Consider the following 21,404-nt stretch of genomic DNA (forward strand, 5'->3'; position numbering starts at 1 on the left):
TAAAAAATAAATAAATAAAAAAAACACTAAGTCTATATTCACAATGACATCAGAGTTTAAATTACAGGAAATATTTAAAATAACATTGAAGGATAGGTTCAGAGAAATAAAAAAAAATGATATTGAAACTAAGCTTCATTATATTCCTGTCTGAATTTAAGAGAATTATACTATTCCCTAATAATTTACTTAACAGAGCAAGGCAGATGATGTGATGAATGGTCCTTCTTGTTGTCAGGCCCAAGACAAAATAAAGAACGCTCAGTCTCGGTTAGAGACTTCTCAAAATAATATCTAAACTATTACTTTTATAGAGTGACATCACTTATCATCTGACTTCTAGTTTCCATGCCAACACCCATTGGTGGAAGCTGGCAGGATTTAGCACCTACCTATAAAAATACACACATAAGGGGTTTTGCTGAGATTTTCCCAGAAAAACCTGCTCAGAGTTTGAGAGGCCAGAAACCTTCTTTTCCTTATAAATATGAATGTATCTGACATCCAGCTTCTCTTCATCCTTGGTCAAATTGCTCTGTCCCTCAGGTGAACCCTTTCTTTCCCTGTTTGGCAACAGATTACCACAGGTGTCTGGGTTCTTTCCCATTATCCAACACTGCTATTTTATGGCTTAGAAGTCACATCCTTAATTTTCTGATCTCCCTCAGCCTCCTCCTTACCAGATTACTCATTTTCCTTTGGTTTTATGGGATCTGGTGAAACAGGGAACCATACATCCTGTTACCCTAAATCAAGAGGGAACAGATTACTATTCCATAACATTTCTGGTCCCCAAGAAGGAGGAGACTAGGAGACCCATTTTATATATGTCTTATCTCAGCACTATTCTTAAGGTTCCTTCCTTCAGAATGTTGTCTCTTCATACCCTTTTCCTGCTTTTGCTTCCCCAGGCTTTTCTAGTCTCCCTGGATTTGAAGCACACTTACCTCCATATTCCTACTCACTCTCTCTTCAGGACATTTTTATGTTTCTCAGATTCTCCTTATCCTTACCAGTTATCTGTTTTGCCTTTTGCTCTCTACAGCTGTGAGGGAATTTACCAAATGTCTGTCCCATTTAGTAGATTTTTGCAGGCTTCAGAAAATCCAAATATTGCGTTATCAGGATGAGCTTCTGATTCAAGTCCCCTTCAAAATCTATACTTTTGTATGCTTCTTCTGCACAGTTTGGAATTCACTCTCCATCTCTGTCAGTGTTGACTTATTCTCAAAACCAAAAATGTGTTTTGGGGTTGCAGGATTCAGACTCTTCCAATGCTGGCTTCTCTTCTGCTTTCCCAGGTCCTCATTTTGACTGCTTATTTTGAGTCTCTTCTTCTCTTTTAGTTCTTCCTGCCACAGAAGTTCTCTGAGCCCAGGGGCTGATGGCATCCACCTTTCCTAGGATTCCTTTTACCAGACTGCACATGAGGAAATTCCAATGGTATCTCAAGACTGTTTCCAATGCAGTTTTTTGCCCTGTCTTAAAATCAGACTCCACTGGTGGATTCAGCAGATCTCCCTTAATCCAAGTCTGCTTTTTCAGGTTCCTCTTCCTACATAATAGCTGTACATGGATGCCTCCCATCAAGGTTGGGCGCTTCCTCCAGCAATGTGAAAGGTCAGGGTCTTTGATACCATCATCAGATGTCTTATCACATCATTATCAAAGATATTAGGGCGCTAATCCTAGTTCTTTAGGACTTTCACTCCCTTTGGGTTCCAGGTCATATAAAGGTTTTTAGAGACACTTTACATCTCTTCAGGGCAAAATCTTGTGGCAGACTCTTTGAACGGATCTGGCATAAATCCTCAAGAATGTATGCTTCACAAAGAGGTCTTTCTGTTCATTGTACATTGGTGGGGTAATCTTCAAGTAGATCTTTTTGCCCCACCTCTGAGTGGACAACTTTCATGGTTCTGTTCCAGAGTTTCAAGTCCACAGTCTTGGAAAGTGGATTCCATGTCTTTTTCTTGGAAGCGGATGTTCCTGTATGTCTACTTTCCTCTTCCTCTACTTCCGAGGGTCTTGCACAATATCATGTGGGACATAACCAAAATCTTACTGGTGACTTACTTTTGGACCAGGACAGGAATGGTTAATCCTTCATTTTCAACTGACCAGAGGCATTCTTCATAAATTGCCTCCCAGGTTGGATATTCTCATCCAAGACAAGGAGTTTCTCATCCAACCTCACTTGTCCACATTTCAACTGACACATTGGGTGATGGGGGTTTGATTCCTTTCAGGCACCAACTTTCTGAAGACATGCTTTGGGTTTTTCAGGAGGCCAGAAAACACACTACTAGAAAATCCCATGTGACTAAATAGAAGAGATTTTCCATTTGTTGCCTTAAGCAAGACCAAAACCCTTTTTCTGTGGGACTCCCTGTGGCCCATTCTTATTTATGTGAATTGCTCAATACTGGGTTGGCACATTCTTCTTTTAAACCTCATTTGCCAGCCATTTCTGCCTGCCTGCCTTTGAATCCACCTTGGACTTCTGGGTTTGAAGTCAAACAGTTCCTAAAATTCTCCCTTCATGTCAGGCCCCAAGAAATCCTATTATTCCTTCTCGGGACCTTAAATTTGTTCTTGAACAATTAACTCATTCACCTTGTTGAGCATGTCTTTCCTTCTTCCCTGCAACATTGTACTTGGAAGACTGTATTGCTGGTAGCTCTTACTTCTGCTAAAAGATCATCTGAAGTCTGAGCCCTTATGGTGATTCCTCATTTTTTTTGTTTTTTTCACAATGACAGGGTGTCTCTTCATACTAATCATTCTTTTATGCCAAAAATGATTAAATATTTGTCCTTGAATCAGTTTATTCATCTTCCGTCTGATTTCCTTCTCCATAATCTGCTAGTGAGAAAGTACCACACACCTTGGATTTACTACTTAGATAAGACAAAATGTATCAGAAAATTTGAGCAACTTTTTGTTTCCTCACATGCTAGGGAATTGGGTTTCACTGTGTCTGAGCCAAACATCTCCTACTGGATCTCTAAGACTATTTCTATTTGTTACTCTTTTCATGGTAAGAAGCTTTCTTCTTCTGTTTGTGCTCATTCTACCAGTGGAGTAGACTCATCTGGTGCTTTTTTCAAAGGTCTGGTGACCAGATCCATCTTGGAATTTGGTACTTGGTCTTCTGTGCAACCTTTTACCAAACATTGTAAGTTGGATGTCTCTTCCAGGGACAGAGCAGGATTTTCTAGGGATATCTTTCATGGTTTCGAGGCGGGCTCTTCTTTGACTTACTTTTTCCATACTTTCCGGTAGCTTCTCCACTCTTCCATGTGAAAAGTGTACTGCAACACTGATAAGGAAGGACATGTCCAGTATTTGGTCTCTCCCTCCTGCTCCATTTGATTTTGCTGGCTGAAGAGTTTCTTCTTCCATCCTTATCTCCTTCTGTTTCCTTCCCAGGATGACTAAGTTATTGTTTCTCTGGGGTTACTCTGGCTCTTCTGAGGTAATTCAGGTCTGAGGATTAGGTGTCCATACATCACATATGTACCTTGCACCTTGCACATAGTGCATATGTCTGATGTACGACACCAGGAAATTGTAAAGGCTTTGGTATGCTGGCAAGAGATTAGGCTGTTTTCAGCAGGATATCCCAGGAATAATTAATACTGCAACAGTGAGAACAAGTACATCTACTGTTATGGCAAGATCTTACACAACTCTACTTTTGTCTTGTTACTTATTATAAAGTTACTTGTGCAACATCGAGTTCCTTGTTCTATGTTTTAGTCAGGATCTATAATTGTGCTGAAATAAGTTTACATTAGCCTGTACCATTCACTTATTTTTATACATACTGCTTTTCCTAATGCTTTGACAACTAGGATAGAATTCATCTGTAATTCTCTGAATGATTCATTAGGTATGAGTTATTGGTCAGATTAATAGATTGCAAGATGAAAATGGTTGTTTCCTTTGGCGAACTCTTATGTATATTAGGTTTTTCATGTTTCGATTGTTTGATATATTGGGATTGATCATGTATTAGTCACTCTTTTTGTAATTTGATCAGGCAGCATAGATTCACACACACACACACACACACACACACACACACACACACATATATATATATATATATATATATATATATATATATATATATATGAATCTACTGAAGTTACCCTAAACTTCAGTAGATCAACACTAAAACATTGACTGCAAAGGGTTGAAAAAAAGATTGACATCTGAATATGCATGCTTCCTGACACAACTTGGACTATGCAAAAGAGAACTGCTGTTTTTTTTTGTTTTTTTTTTTTTGGGAGGGGGCAAGCACCTTTGCATCTCCTTTTAATTATATATAATTATATATATTGACTCTGAGATCACACAATCCTAAGGCAGGTGGCATATTCCTCAAATTTGGGGTTATCTATGTCTCACAAATGTTGATAGTTTGTTTTGTCAACCAATGTATGCTGGCAAAACAGATGTCAACATTTGGGAGTTTAAGTTAATAATATAAGTGCCCTTATATATTTTTGTATATTCTTAATCATTGTTTCCCCTTTTCACATCAAACTTTTAAAACTATCTCTACTTTTCTTTACTCTGATCTATTTATATGAGGGGTCAGTTTTTTAATATTTTCTCTATGGTTTTCTCATTGAATTTATTGACTTACTGCAAACCATTACATGTCTGTGCCTGTGTTAGGCTACATGCTAATGGTAACTCAATTAATGACCTATACTGCCCTGCTGAAGTATTTAAATTCCACTTCTTTGTATAACTGATACCAAGAAAAGACTTTACTTTACTCCAGATTTCCTTATGATCCTTCCTTCCATTCCATATTGTCATAATTCCATCTATTTATTCAACACTCCAATAGATTGTGTGAAATAAAATGCTGATGTCTATGGTTGCACATTCAGGAGACTCCATTCTCTCTGTAGCTTATAGGCAAATAAACCATGTTACTAGTAATTTTCATCACTGACCAACTTACCAAATACTATATTATATATTATTTATTGAATATCTTCTAGTTTCAGAGCATGAGTAATTTGGATATTTCTAACCAAGTATAAAATGTGTGGAAGAATCATAGATTTTGATGTTCAGACTCTTCCTGATAGATTATTGATTTTTTTCTACACTTTTTAAGCAATGAGTTTATTTTCTTTTTAACTGGTTAATGTTAATACTTGTAGCTTCATATAATTGATTTTCTATTTTCATGCTTAGACATTTGCAACTATCATGTTTATGTATTGTCTATAAGGATTTTTGCATATCCTTTTTCAAAAAGCTGTTGCTGTCTATGTTTCATGGCATCTCAAGCCTAGCTTTGGCAATTACTTCATGAAATATTTTTGCAGGTATTCAGTCATACTCAGACATCATAAATATAGTTTTACCCTTTCTATCCCTTCTCCTTCCAGTTTTATTAATGGTGCCCTAACTTTCAGTATTTGTTCTTCCATTGCTAACATAAATTATCTGGGGGTAATAGACATCTCTGTCTCATGCCTCTTAAGTTGTCATACCCTGACTAGAATTCTAAATGTGAAATTTTGGTATACTGTTTTAATCCTTCAATGCAGATTATGTTCAAACCTCCATTTATGACCATCTTAAACAGGAATACCTATTCTAACGAAATGAGGATTTCCTGATGTCTAATAATAATGCACCTGCTGTCTCCCATTAATGAAACCACTTAGCCCATACTGTAGTATTGTAGGAAGCACTTCATATAATCTTCCAGGTAACATCTATTTGTATTAGAGAAATTGATCTCAAATTACCTAAATCATTTGCTTCATCTTCCTTTTTCAGAATTAAAGCAGTATTTGTCTTGGGCATGGACAGTGGTATTATTTACTCATAAGTCAGTTGATCACCACTTATGCAGTACCACAGGGAATCCGTTGTGTTCTGCAGCCTTGTTGTTATTTAGGATATTCAGAGAGGATCTTATAACTTAAGAATATTGACCAATTACTCCTTCATCCTTCATGACTAGATCATAAATTAGAACAAGACTTTTTGAGTTCATTCAATTTAAGATCATCTTTCTTAGCTGCTTGATCCTCCTCAATTCTAGTAGCAACTACTGCATTTTTGGTGTTCTTTTTTTAAAAGACCAAGCAGTATAACTAAGGTTACTTTCCATGCGGAACAACAGGTGATCACTCCTCCTTTGTATTTCTGTCTTAGTCTGCATTGTGCACAGATGACTTCTGTCAGTCTCTAACCAGCATTATTTTTCTTAATGATAATGTAGATTTATAATATTGGCTTGTACCATTTGTTTTTGTATCTTCTCCAGCTGCAGTCCTTCTCTTGTATGGTCTACTTAAGATACTTTTCTTCACTTAATGTTCACTCATTATTTCAGCTATTTCAGTTCAGGGACTTTTAGATCTTCTGTCTAATGCTTTCCGAACTGAGCTATATTTGCAGTCACTTTACAACCATCCCAACACATCATTGTCACTTTCTATCTACTTTATTAATTTGCCTCAAAAACCAGTTTATTGTTTGCAACCCGTTATTATAAGGAAACAGCTATAATATCCCCAACTCCATGAACTAGTCATGAAATTTCAAGTTTAATTTTATATAGTAATGGTTATAGGGGTATGATATGATAAACCTATATCCTTACTTCTTATTATATATACTGTGCTAATCTGTGAATAAGGATTTAGCAAGAAGTCTATTCTCTTATTCTGATTATATATCTTGATCTCTTTAGAACTCTGTTTAATTGTTATACCTCCATATAACAGTCAAATTCCGGTAATCCATTCGTCTAATAGTCTATTTTGAAATCTAGTATGATAGTCTTATATCCACATAGTATGTCCCTAGGATTAACAGATAGTTTTAAATCTCCCATAATAGCATTTATGTATGTTGTTGCTCTAAATATTTTAACATCATGATGGGAACTCTTAAAAAATAGTGATTCATCATGATTTGTAGTACGTGCTTGAGCTGGTGGTAGCTCAGGTGGATACAAAAGATCTAGCTACACCTACTGAAAAGTGTAGGATATGTTCTCCAATGCTCTAGCCAAATTTTTTCTATTAGTATAAACACCACATTGAGTTTCCCCTGAAAGGCGGTAACTAGCCTGATGGGACTAACTTAGTCAACAAGTGATAAATAAAACTAAACAAAATAAATAAATATAAATTCTGTATTACCCATTAACATTAATTAATTCTCCACAATCATAATAACCACCTGATTCACAATAATTCCCTGTTTAGATCTTTAAATCCCCAACAAAGGTAATCTACAAAGAATTGATTATGCCCAGAAAATTATGGGGCAACAGTTTATAGGGTATAACAACAATATCCACACCATACTGGCTTAGGAAGTAGTCAGCCTGTTTTAAGACAGAGTCATGGTCATAAAACCATAATATATCCCAATCTTCTCCTAAACAAATATAAATGGCTAATGTAGTAGTTTACAAATAATAAAAATGTGTACATCAACACTTACAGTTTACAGAACCATTATGTAAGAATTTAATAAAATCTACATTATGTGAAATAATAATCTATGTGTGTGTGTGTGTGTGTGTGTGTGTGTGTGTGTGTGTGTGTGTGTGTGTGTGTGTGTGTGTGTGTGTGTATATATATATATATATATATATATATATATACATACATATATATATATATATATATATATATGTGTGTGTGTGTGTGTGTGTGTGTGTGCATGCACTCTTGACCAGTTTAGAGTTTAGTCCCACTGTGCCAATAGCAACTTTTCAGGGAATATCTGAGGTGTTATTTATGCTGACTAAAGGAAATTTGTCCAGCGTATTGGGAAACGTCCCCTACTCATTAGGAGAGTGCTGCGTGTTTCAATCCAAGTGCAATGACAGCTGGTAGAACAGCATTCAATGAGATCAAAGATGGTAGATAGCACAGAGGTGAATGCTGGTGTAGTATTTGAGGCTCTACAGGATTCTGAAGACCTATTTAAGCAAAATTTGTTTCATCAGTAGCAAACATTCAAAGCAGCAATAGATATAGTATCCCAACCCTTTAGTTGTAAGGGCTATGGGATGATATTTTGGGTGAATTATTGATGCAGAGCAAGTCAGAGAGTGGAAAAGATGTTTCATCGGGTAAATTTATGGACAAAATTCAATTGGAGAAATTGGAAGCCATTTTAAAAGAAGACTGTCAGAAAAAGAAATCATATGCCAAGAATGTTAAGAAATCTGCAGGGAAAGCAATAAGTGATGATCAGTTGAAAGAAAATGTCAGCAACCAAAGAAAATCCATGGTAAGAATTTAGAACAAGGAAGAAGAAGAAATGGAGAGGTATGGCATTTAGGATAATTTAATGGTCCCATTGAGAGTAAAGGCTCATAATGTAAGAGCTTTTATTCTTATTCATAAACAGAATTTTTGTGACATTATTTTTTGAGACTGGTTCTATTCTGGAAAGTTTTTTTGGGAAGTATAAAAAGAAAAAAGATTTGAAATCCATGGAACTCTTAAGTATTTCACATAGAAACAAACAAAATACATGTTCAGTTTTGAAAAAAGAGACTTTAAAGAAACATTTAAGCAAATTTTGTAAAAAGTTTGAGACATTAGCAAAGGGTTTGATAATATAGAATTATGGACAGGTGGATGGGACTGTCATATTTCACAAAAAATGAAAGAAAAAAATGTTAATATCTCTAGTATGATAAATGCAGAGTGTAACAGGGGTATTGTAAAATATTAGGGATGACCTAACATTTTTTTCTGTGGAGAAGGTAATCATTTGATAAGTGACTGTGATAAGAGGAAATATATTTGTGGGGAAACATGTCATGATGCAAAATGTGTGAATTGAAATGTTATAATGTAACAAATTTAAGCATTTAGGGATAGATTGTAATCTAAAGGATGAACAAGAAGAAAACAAAAGTGAGGATAGTATACACATAGAAGAAACAGTCCCAATAAAAGATAGAGATGAAGTAGGGAAGCAATATCAGGTAAAAATAAAGATGATGATTAAGTTAAAAGCAAAACAGAAGCTATTAGAAAAGAAGGTTCTGAAATAAATGATGAGGAAGACAAGAATTAGAAATAGTAAAAAATAAAAATAATTCAGTTAATGAAATAGTAATGAACAGAAAAAACAAAGTTTAAAGGGAGAAGTGTAAAAACGAAAAAAAAAAAGGAAATTATGGTCAATACAAATGAGCTAAATACTCCAAATTTCTGGTAATCTGCAAGACAACTTAATGACAAATTTAAAGTTCTTTCAGTAAATTTAAATAGTATTAAAATATAGATAAAAGAATAGGCATGCTAAATTTGTCTAGTAAGCATGATGTTGACATAATAATGGAAGATGTAAGATTTTTGACATAAAAAATAAATTACAAATAAACTTTAGGGTGGAGATACAATATGGAAACTTGGAAAAGAACTATGTTTTGGCATATTTGTACTTTGTAGGAAGTTAGTGAAATATTAACCTTGGTAATGATGAGAAGATTGTAAATTTCAGATGGCATAATCAGGTATATAGAATTATAGTACTGTATGTCTATGTTACAAGTAAAGAAAAGGACATTTTATTTCAAAAATTTCTGGACTATGTAGTATTTAATGTTTATATAATATTAACAGAATATTGTTTTTGTGGTTTATTTGTGGTTTGAGTGGAGAAAAGAAGAAGAAGATAGGAAATGATGTTAAGAACATTTTTTAAAGTTATAAAATATGGTACTTTAAAGGTTTGAAATAATAATAATTTGTGGGTATATAGCCCAGGTTTATATAAGACTGAAATAGATTATTGTATCATATCACAAGGTTTAAATGTAGCTACAGGAAAGATCCTTCAAAAGGCTTTTCAGATCCCTCAGCCATATGGACAGAAATATGGGAAATTAAGGAGTATATTAGATTGGGAGAAGGAATAAAAAAATAAATGAGAAATTATAGGATGAAAATGGAAAAAAATATAAGAATGCAATTAATGAAAGATCATATTTCCACTACACTGTGTTATAAAACTGGTCTGAGCGGTCACTGGCTTTTAAAGAAAAGTAAAAAAATGTTTTTTTTAGAATAGCAGTCAGATGTAAGGACAGTGGGAAAAATTGTAAAACATCTGTGGATGCTTTAAAGGATTTGAAAAAAAATGTTAGAGAATATTATCTGATTCAACTGAAAATTTATGGAAAGAATCAAGAGAAAATTAAATAATTATTATTTAAGCAAAAATGTTACTTACAAGGCAAAAGAGAACAGGTAGCAGATTTTCTGAGTAGCATAGTTAAAGAGAATACAAGTATAATGAGAAAGTGAAAGATGATAGAGGATAAGTGATAAGATCTCAGAAACAAATTATGAATATCATAATAAATTATGTAAAGAAAATGTTTCAAGATAGAAAGAAAGTAAAAAAGAAAAACAAATGTATTGTAAAACAAGATTTTGTTATATGGGTTAGGTACTTGGACAAGTTAATTTACAGTCAGTTTCAGGACTAGATGGAACAGGATACCAATTTTATAAGAATGTTATGGTTTGGCGGAAAAAAGCACTTCTTAAAAGTTATGGATGAGTGGGTAAATGAAAGTTTTATGTGTAAAGAGTTATGCAGTGGTATACTTAAATTTGTAAGGAAATGGAAGATAAAATAAATTAAAAACCTATAGTACTGAACAATGCGGATTAAAAGACTTTTTTATGAAAATAATTCAGAAGAGAATGTAAATATATTATGAAAGATAGTATAACTAGTTAAAGGGGAAAAGAATGTCAGGAATTACTGTTAATAGGAAACTGTGGATGGTACAAACAGGACTGATGAATCCAAGATTATGACAGGATGCTTAAATAAAGCATTTGATACAGTATAACATGAACATTTGTGGTTAATATTGGAAGAGTACAACATTAGTGAGAAAATTAAGAATATGCATTGTGCTTCACATAAAATAAAGTAAGAATTTAGTGAATGGATGGTTGAGCAAAGAAATGGACAATGGCACACATCCTGTGAGTAGCATATTATTTGCATTAGTTATGAATGTATTAGTAAGGCATTTGAATTTGCATATGAAGGGTGCTACTTATACTACTAATGAAGAGATACAAATTTCAGTTGTGTTCATTAAAATCTGGATGAAAACAGTTATGTTATGTCAATCAATGTTTTAACATAATAATCATGACTTTAAATTCAGAAAAAAGTAAACAACTGGGTGATATAGTAAATTTAGGAGGGGTATACTCTTCAATGAAAGAAAGCATTATGTGAGGAACAAGATTTGGAGGCAAAAATGTAAGTGAAGAACAATGGAATAGGATAATAGATGAAATAAAGATAAAGCAGCTTACATTTTTTTGGAATACATACAAGCTATCATTTAATAAACTTGCTTATTTGATTAATTCAGTTATATACTGGGAAATATTGCATGTCTGTATATGTTGCATATAATCTAGGAAAAAGTAATACTACAAGTATTTTTTTCTGTTGTATAGAGTTTGAAAATCAATCTACTGAAATGAGGAGTCTTACATATGGATAAGGAAACTGGGGGTTTAAGATTAATGAACCCACTTGTTTATGCTGCTTCTTTGAATTTGTATAAAGTTTTGTTTAGGATAATGATAAAAATAAAAAGTCAATACTAAATTTACTAAAGTTCAAATACAAGCATCATTCGAAAATGTTTAAACAATGTCAAAAAGGAAAAGAATGTTTAAATGAAGAAATGAGACATGACCAAGAAAATATTATTTTATTGGAAATAAAAATTGATGAAATGGAAAATGAGAGGAAAGTGTGGTATAAAAATATCATGATACTATATTATGTTCACATTTGGGATGAGCTAGCAAATAGAAAGGTTTAAGCTCTAAAAATATGAAAAACATGGTGTAATATGCAAGTAGAAAGTCAATATATTTTTTTATTGAGATTAGTGATTAATAAAATACCAGTAAAAGGAAATATGCCATAGAAAAATCATTGAAAGAATTTGTATATATTGTAATAAAAAAGAGACCACAGAACATGTTTTCTGACGATGTATAAGGGTTGCAAAATTATGGAAATATTTTGTGAAGAAAAGTTCTTTGAAAATGTAAATGAGGTAAATGAAATAAATATGAATATGATTCTGTATAAATATTATAGCCATGAAAAAAGGAATACATTAGTAAAATAGATAAAATATTATTTTACTTTGTATGGTTAATTTAGAATAAAAGGATAAATTAAATCATGATTAATGGCAAATGGAGACTAACAGTAATTTTATGAAAAATTTGATGGTGTTTGTGGAAAAAGGAGTTGGGTCAAATAAGGATAATGAAGATAGAAATTTAACATAAAAGTGAACAGAAGAATATTTATGACTGCATGACAGTAATAGAAAAGAATGGAAATTTGCACACTGTATAAATTATAAATATGTAAATAGTTTGTAAATACTGTTTTGAATAAGGAAATCCATACTCTTTACTGAGGATGCCAGAAGCAGCAATCCAAAAAAAGAAAGTCACATAGGAGGATGATAGAGCTAAGAAGAATATTACAGTAATCCAAACTACAAAAAAAGTTTTACTTGTCATGGAAGGATTGTCATACTATTTGCATACAGATGATCTAGGTAGAGTATCATAAATATAATTTGTGGAGCTGTAGTCTAGTGGATTAGATGATAAAAAGCTGAAAAGAATCTCGAAAGAGGTGAAACCAAATAGGAAGGTTGGGTTTTCAAGGGCAGATGTGGCAAATAAATGTTTTCCTGATGATTTCAGGACATCCAATGTGTGCACAGTTGTTGAGTGAAATACAGAAGGATGTTGTGCTCTGGATTATTCTGTGGGGAGTGTTTCTGAAATTATAGAAAATATGCAACTAAAACAGCAGAATACTAAAGTAACATATCATTATTATAATTATTATTATTATTATTATTATTATTATTAATAATAATAATAATAATAATAATAATAATAATAATAATAATAATAATAATAATACAACTTAGGGTGAAGTAGTTGCAAAATTGAATCAAATTTATTGACTACCAATTGAAAGGTATTTTACTTGGGATAAAGTTGTTGTTCCACTTGGATTTCAAGTGGAAGTTGTAAGCACAGTTATTCATACTGGAACTGAGCAATTCTGTGAGTTAGCTTTTGAAACATTTGCCCTGGCTGAAGGGATTATAATGGCATTTGAAGCTAAATCATTCTGTAAGTAGTGGAAAAAGTGTTTTATTAAAATTTTGACAAAGAAAATAAAACTCTGGTTTAGAGCATTTGACATGACCAAAACTTAGTAAAGACTATATTTTTCTGATGCATAAAATATGTTTTTGAAATAATAAATGACAGATGAAAGGAAGTTATGGAACTGATGATGGGTAATATTTGTATGCTTGGATTATATTGATGGAAAATTGTTCCATATACCTAAGTATGGCCATTATTAAAGGAAAACTGTTTTGCAAATATACTGAGGGAAACCAAAAACATATTTTCAATGTGGGCCATGTAATCATTCAATTCAGTCATGTCTGAAAAGGAGATGTGGATAGTGAGATGAAATAGTGCATGCAGTAAAGGATTGTGTTATTATATGCAGAAAATGTTGCAACACACACTTAGCTCGATGATAAGTAGTTTTATGATAAAAAAGAAGAAAACATTAGGGGAGAAAAGAAGTTATATAAAAAATAATATTGATGATAAACATGTTTAAGATGATTGTACTGCTGAAAAAATGCCTGAAAGAATGGAAGAAAATGCTGAAAATAATGAAAAATTATTAATTCTGATGTAAAAATATATATGAATCCAAGGGGGCTTAAAGACTAACTTCACATGGATTATGTCTGGTTTTGCCTCACTCCCACATCTCAGTCCCTACAGGGAAAATAATTAGCCAAGGAATGATGATTCCAATGTGGTTTGATTGCTATATTTTAGGGGGAATGTATGGTTTTGATGTCTAAAAACAAAAGATTACAAAAGAATCATTGTAAAGATTGACAATAACCTCTTAGTGGGACAAATTTCTAGCACAACCAGGAAGAAGAAGGCATTAGATGAGAAACATGATGGTTTTCTAGCTGAATTTCAAAAGATGCCCAGAATTAAACTAGCTTTAATTATAAAAGTCTCTGATAAAGTACAGTGGTGCTATGTTGATCCTACTTTTATATATTTTGTATTATTGCTGTATTAATGCATGTTGATTTTTGTTTTAAATGTATGCACTTGGAGTTTTTCTCCCCGGACCTCCATTGAAAAAGGACTCATTTTGGCCCAGGAGACTCTCCCGGTTAACAAATTGCAAATAAATAAATAAAAATGCTGTGCATATGTAGAAGGTTTTATTAAGCTAACCATATTGGCCATTTATCAGTACTAAATAAGCATAACACATGGCAGATGGCATAGTACAGCTAAGCATTGCAGTAATTTCCGAATAACAGTAATATTGTTCATTTACCTTGATTGCTTCCAGAGCAAGGTTTTATAATTCTACTTAGAAGCCAATAACATCTTGCTGTACTGGTGTCCCATCACTCATTTCCCTGCCCAACAATGCTGTTACATGTGAATTATGTATATACTTTTTTCCCATATAGAGTGGCCCCAGAAGCTATGCAGCCTCTTGAGGCTACACTATAGTAACATCAAACAAGTTCTTTTTGTGAGTGTTTCAACATTAGTGCAGACCTTTGACATATCCAATACTGCTTTTAAGTTCAGTGTCCCAGGCTAACTACAGATTGATGCTTTATTTTTCGTAGGTTTTAGAGGGAAAGGACCCTTTGAAGACAAATGTAGAAGTACAGTTTAAGAAGGAGATGACACATATATGACAAAAGTGGAGTACAACATTGGACTGCTGATGGAGAAAGGTGTTGAGTTTTGCATGTCACTCTTGCTACATCATTGTCTATACTACATATGTAGTATCTAAATGAATGACATGATAATGTCAGATAAAACCCAAAATGTATTACACTGCCTCTAAAAATTGAATGTAAAGATATAATGGCTGTCACTTGCTGCACAGGTGAATGACACATGCAATATGTTTGATTCTGATGTTTGACATTATGCCTACTACAGAACAGGCGTTAAACTTGTAGGTATCTAAGGTGCTGCATGCAGCTTTCTCATCATGAATTTTGCAGTTCACTTTGACTGCTATTTCCTTTGATTGGCAATAGTATTAATCTTAGACAACCTGCTATCCATGTGCTTGACAATAGTAATGGTGTGTCCTATGGCAATGTACATACATTAACTGTAATAAATGAAAAGCAGGATGGTAGCATCGGTTGTATCAGGTTACAGTAATGATAGTAAGTCAGTTTCTAGTTAGCTGGGTGGGAAAACTGACAATTGTGCTGTATATCCTGAATCATCGTTTGCTGCTGTTTCACACAAAGAACACAGTAATCACCTTCAGGTATTCTGCAAGATCAAAATATTGACTTAATGCATATAATATAATATATATAATATTATTAGCTTTTACAGATGAAGTCTGTTCTCATGTCAGTCTATGTGCTGTGATTAGAAAGAATGTCTCAGTGGTTGATTAGAGACAGTCCAAACTGCCCAATTATGAGAAGTCTAGTGGTAACAGCCAGAATGACAGTTTTCAGCCTGCTGATTATGTAGCATGTCTCCCTGCTAAGCAACAGTTTAAAAATTCAGAGTAGAACAAGTACCACTCTGTGCTGTATTGAAGTGACATGAGAAAGGGTCATGATTATCCATGGCACCTGTATTCTGGAACAGAGCAATGGTGACTGTTCATGTCCTTTCTATTTAGCTGGTGGATATTTTTAAAATCGGTTAACTGTGCATGTTTCATGACATAACCTTGTAGCATGAAACTACAAAACAATGTTTTCTTTCACAGGAGAAAGCCACCCGCCATACCCCATTGTGGGGGTGCACCTCTATTTCCCCTGCTAATGTTATACTCCAACTCTGAGATGCACAATACCAGCTTAAGGGTATATTTATTAACGTTGGTATTATAGCCTATGACACAACTGTCAATCAACTGTTTTGTCTAACAAGCCATGTTGACAAAAATAGCTTTTGACTATTCCAACAGTTAATGTAAAGGATATCTCACACACACACACACACACACACACACACACACACACACACACACACACACACACACACACACACACACACACACACACAAATAAATGCATAACATTGATGTCTCGATCTTCATGCTTGTGACTTCTCAGGCTGTCCCTTCACTAAGAGTATCATATCTGCCCATGCTTTTATTTTAGCAGGCATGCCTTTATTTCAGCAGTCATGCTATATGTACTAACATAGATGTGACCTTAATGATGCTGTCCCAAAAGAGTACTTAGTTATATCAGCAAAGATATACTTCCCAATTCTATTTCTGTATCAGCACTAATGTATGCAAATGGTCTGTACAGTTACTGCTGCATGGTGTATCTTCGTGCTTGCTGTTTGTGTTCTTTCAGAAATAGTCTTACACATACATGTGTATGTATATGGGTGCTACTGTGAGTTGATACTGTGTTGAGCAAAAGGTGACTTAATTGTTGATTGACTAGATAATATACTGAATGATAATGTATATTGTGTGTTACATATAATTGTCGATGTGCTTATGTAGCCTTTGCTGTTTGTTGTGCCATTAGTCTTCATGCTATGGTCATCATTCACCTGCAAGTTGTATAGCAGATTCAGTCCTGTGATGGTTCAAACATCATCACTCCTTGTTATTACTAAGCCTATGTTTGATTGTAGTTGCGCTTTGGGCTTGCCTATCCACTCACTGAGTAACTGTCACATCTACCTACTGAGTTACACTGGGAAAATAGGCTGCTGTACTTTGATCTTGGGGTTGTCTGTATGATAATGTCTGTGCCATAACAACTGGACATACAATATGCTGCATATCAGGAAGTCTTGACTGGCCAAGTTCATCAGGGGTTGTCAGGGATTTTACCACAAGTATCCAAGAAGATGAAACATATCTTCAGCGCTCTAAAGAAATGTCCAACACACAGCTCATTTATACTTGTACGTGGTTGCACCTTCCCTCAGTGAAGGCTTTCAAATGGTATACCATGGCTTCTTAAGATAACCTTCATTACCTTGGTGGAAGAAATGGCAACAAAGTATATGGGGGATTAGAAATATACACCATGAAATATGCTTTTGAAACTGTGGCTTGTTAAGACTTCTAAGATCATTAGATATATTCACCAGTAAGGTACCCACAATTTATTTTAATCTAGGAGAATGAGTGACATAGTTAACTCATAAGACTCATACATGCATCATGTGCACTGCAATGGTGTTGGGGCAAACACTTGTGAATGCAGTATTTAATTTCTACATGGCACATTAGATGAAGGAACACTACCCATTACTGTTAATGTACAGCAGCCTTTTGGAATAATCTGATGATTTCTTGACTCTGTGAATACAGTCAATAACATTGATAACTGCTTTGTGAGTAGCTATTTTAAATTCATTAATGTTTACACAAAGTCCTTGTTATTTTCGATAAGACATTGTATGCTCAGTCACATGCTATATTATGAATTTCAGCATGAGATGCATTTTGCTGAATATTAATGCTTTTCAGATTATATCTGTTTCTAGTGAAGGTTTTCTGATTACTCTCATGACTAGACCAATCATGTTTGTGTAGACCTTGGCCTGCAGAGAAATGAACCATTACTGTGCATCCTGTTGAACTCTCTGACCATGTTACAGATAGTGGCTGTATTGCAACGGTCTGTGTCATACTGATATAGTGTTTTCCTGTCAGTCATCACTGCACCAAAATGCATGCTCCAACATACAGAGTAGCCATAACTCTAATATCTACCATGTTGCAGAAGAACAGCTGCACAAACATTTTTCTTTCTTTTATTTCAGATAATGCCATATATTACATGACTGTTTTTCATATCGAAATTCACTAATTGTCATTTTGCTACAGCCTTATGTCTGAAAATGTACTCATCAACACAGATTACTAAAACATCAAGATCATTTTAGATGTTTCCTGTCTTTGACTGCCCAGTGGGGATCATCTTGCATCCCCCAATATTATATATTTCATCTCTAAACTACCAGTTCTTAGGGATACCGCAATTTCTCTGTTCTGTTGAAATTAGTTTGTGATAGCTGGACAGGACATGTTTAACTTTAAAATTTCTGGCTATGACTGGTACTTTGTATACCATCTGTATTCACAGAATTCCTAAACAAGCATTTCTGCCTCCTGTTGCTTGCAGACTCATATCTAGGTTTATTACACACATATTCATCAGTAAGGTACGTCTTGTCTAGGTCACATTGTGGTCAAAGAAATACTAAGTTGTAATATGTTCTTTATAGTGATGCTTGCTGTACTCTCATAATGAGATTTTCTGTGTTTAGTCAATTTGAAGTACACTGAACTGTTGTACTTTAAGTGCAGAGGTACATAAAAACAACAAAACATTCATCATTCTGTTTCATTGTGTTTGACTTTCAGAAAATGTCAGCTATTAAATTATTCTTGCTTGCATAACCTAGATCTGTTATTTATACATATTTTTTTCATTACTTACATAAAATAAAGCATGGCCAAAGAGTTACACAACAAATGATTTCAATTTGGAAATCCAGTACCCTGTTAAATTATGCAAAAAATGGTAACCATTGTCAGGACTACCATTTTTTATGTTGTTTTAAGCTTCTTATTCTTCACCATTTTAACAGAAAACACTGTTGGGCATATGTTTTTACAAAAAAATAATTAGCAATATGAAATGCATTTTCTGTTAGACTTTATTTACTCCATATCTGTATCTTTCATAAAAATATAAATATGTGAAATAAAATGAAGTAGTGCATATGCCTGTCTGTATTTCCATAATACACTGGAGAATTTGATTTCAGAAGTATGTGAAAAAAATCAACTTTTTTTCATCTAAAACATATAGGTCGCAATTTATAAGTAACATTGCTGACCTAGGTCCATCACCCTAGGTTTTGACCATCATAATTGTTCATAAATTCATAGGTAAATACTTGGCTAGCTGCCCTTGAAGACCATTTAAGCCTAGCCATTTTCCCTGTTTTTACTCATATTAACATATCCCATTGGTTAGAGACCTTACCCATCCCATGGTCAATAATTATATATTACCCCTAATAAGAATAACTGGGATCATATGTTAGTTAATTTGAGGGGTCCTATGCATGGGATAAAGCATTTAAGAGATGCCTCAGTCCATTAATAGTACAGGAGAAAGTCCCGGGGTAAATTTTGTCTTCCCCAACCATAGATCCAAGTTGCACTCTTAAGTTCTAATATGGATAGGGATGAACTTTGTTTTGTATGGATGTGGATTCTTTTCCAGACGAATGGGATCCTCTGTGAGATATATCTATTCCTTCAAACTATTCTGCTGATGTTGCAGAAAACTGTTTTTTTTCTGTCAAAAAAAATAAATAAATAACTTTTGTGGACTGCTAGCATTTAACAGAAACTGCTGCTTGTCTTCATTGGAAAAGAGGCAACATTTTCATCTGTTTTTACATATATCTGCAAAACTCTGACAATCAGTGTGTATATGTTTCAATACTAGCAACCAGATGCATTTTCAAATTTATATTTCTTACAGTATATACTTGCTTTACCATGAACAATGTCTTGCAGTAAAAAGAGAAATGAAATGGCCTGACCCTACAAATCAGACTTACTGCATCTTATAGCAGCAGGAGAAACAGGCTTCATTGAACAGCATAACAGTTAAGGATGACAGCACCTTTCACTACACCTTCTGTCAGCCAGGACATGTGAACTAGCTGAGATTTTATGACACAGCATGGAAAATTAAACTGAAAAAATGAAAAAAGAAATACAGGCTATACTAAGTAACATCAATCCCCCGGATTCAGCAAGCTCAGCACAGAGTGCCTGAATAGTGTCAGAGCTGCTGCACGGAATACGGCCGATGAGCATGTCAGGAATGAGCCCCCGAGACGTGAACTAGCATGTCTACACTATTCCCGCACAGACACCACTACCATATGCTAATTACCTCATTTCCAGGTGAAAACCATGCAAATGAGGTGAATTAGCGATCCAGGAAGTGGGCAGGCATCTGTGCAGGAATAGTGTAACCTACAGAAATCTATTCAGTTACTAACCGAATGCATTTCTGCAAATTACAAAACAGAGGCATGACAGCTCAAAAGAAAGCATGTATTCAATGTAGTAGATATGCTGATGTCCAAATATATGGCCATTGGCATGAAAAATAGTTGCAATTTTATAAAAAAGAACTTTATTTTTTTTTTGGCCGATCTCAGCCATTTAAGCATCAGGCAGCGGTGCACAAACAGGATTGCCACAAAAATAAGAAAAAAAAGGGGGAAATAAGCTTTTATACCCAAATCAGCATTTTGCCATAATAGTCAATGGCGTGAATAAAACAGCAATAGCAGGGGATAGTGGTTGCTAAGGGGAAGGCTCAGTGTGAGTGTGGTAACCATGAATTAGCATTCTGTTTTTCGTGAATGAGGGGATTGATACTGAATCCCAGATTTCTTCTCAGTATTAGTTTGCACCCAACCGTGTAGGTGAAGCAACACCATTGTATAAGAGGTGGATGACCTCATAAGGGGGTGTGTCATGCATTCTGTAAGCTTATTGGAGCTCTGTGGCCTGTGTTTGCCTTTAGCTAAGGAAAGCTACGGAAAGGGGTCTGTCTAAGGCTGCCTAGCAGTGTTTACATTGCCTAAATGGGTCTGCTTAAACAAAACAAAAAAAAAAAAAATAAGAAATAGCAGCACTGTTCACATCTGAGCACTGGGTTTGTGTGGCATGCCTCTGGGCTTAAACATGAAGGCAATGGGAAGGGAAAACAGCAGTAGGAAGGCAATCAAGAACTAGCATAGTTGGCAGGTGAAATGTATCAGAATCAGCCAATTACACAGGCAGCAGCCCAGCCCAGAACACTACTATAAACTATGCAAACACCTTTCAGTCTGTTTTTTTCCACAATCTCTACACCACTGGTGTACACAGACAGGGATATTTTACATGACAAAACAAACAAAATGTTAGGGGCTGCTGTTGCTCTCATATATCGATATGTGGAAGAGGCTGAGGGTGGTGAGGATGTAAATGCTGATGACCATCCCACAGTGAGGAAGAGGAGAAGACTGTACAGACCCAGGATAACCTACCAGCTGCTACATGAGCTGGAGATAGTGGAGCACTATAGGGTGGACAGGGACATACTATAGCAAATTGTTGAGATGTGCCGGCCCCAACTCACACACAGAACCAACAGAGGGGAACCCATCCCAGTG

Source organism: Protopterus annectens, chromosome 15.part0, assembly GCF_019279795.1.
Source record: "Protopterus annectens isolate FY-2018-M chromosome 15.part0, PAN1.0, whole genome shotgun sequence".
Classification (NCBI taxonomy): Eukaryota; Metazoa; Chordata; order Ceratodontiformes; family Protopteridae; genus Protopterus; species Protopterus annectens.